Below are 583 nucleotides of genomic sequence, written 5' to 3'. Positions count from 1 at the left end.
AAAAAAGGGTGACTGTAAGGGTTACTGCTTTTGCCTGCATCTCAGAGCCTGTGTCTATATTGCCGACTATTGTGTGTGAGTATGGAGGGGTGTGTTTTCGTGTACTCGTGGATCGTGTGTGTGCATCTTTATGTAAGTGTGGTGGTGTATATTTGGGTGGGTGAAGTGTGTCGGGGGATGAGTGAGCGTGTGTCTGTGTGCACGAGCGCCTGGTGGTGCCTTCTGTGTCTTTGCAGGTGGACACTCTGAAGGTGGGGACTGCCTTCTAGGTTGTAGTGTGGGGAGGGAAGCTGAGAGCCAGCTTCCAGGTAAGGGGCATCTGGAGCCAGCTGGGCCCTACCTAGGAGGAGCCAAGGCCAGCCTGGCTGCTCAAGACAGACTGCCTCCTCCCCAGAAAACTGCCTCTGGCCATTCCAAGGAGGTGGCCCTGGGAAATCTTCATGGAATTAGCTTGGTGCTGAGGTTGGGCCCAGCTGCAGAGTAGGGGATGTTAATCCCTCTTACCTGCTCCTGGGGTCCAGCCTGACCTTTCTCCTTGTTGAAATGGGAGGGCACGGGGGGGGGGGGGGGGCACCGGGCTCTT

General features: G+C 56.3%; 1 protein-coding gene across 1 annotated transcript in view; it reads left to right on the top strand.

Annotated features, from left to right (window-relative positions):
* KCNC1 (potassium voltage-gated channel subfamily C member 1) overlaps nucleotides 1-583 on the top strand; it is a 46,842-nt gene that overhangs the window by 832 nt on the left and 45,427 nt on the right. The window lies entirely within an intron of this gene.

This window comes from Tupaia chinensis, unplaced genomic scaffold (genome assembly GCF_000334495.1).
Source record: "Tupaia chinensis unplaced genomic scaffold, TupChi_1.0 Scaffold000077_1, whole genome shotgun sequence".
NCBI lineage: Eukaryota > Metazoa > Chordata > Mammalia > Scandentia > Tupaiidae > Tupaia > Tupaia belangeri.
The sequence above is the reverse complement of the archived record's forward strand: the minus strand, read 5'-3'. Positions and strand labels throughout refer to the sequence as shown.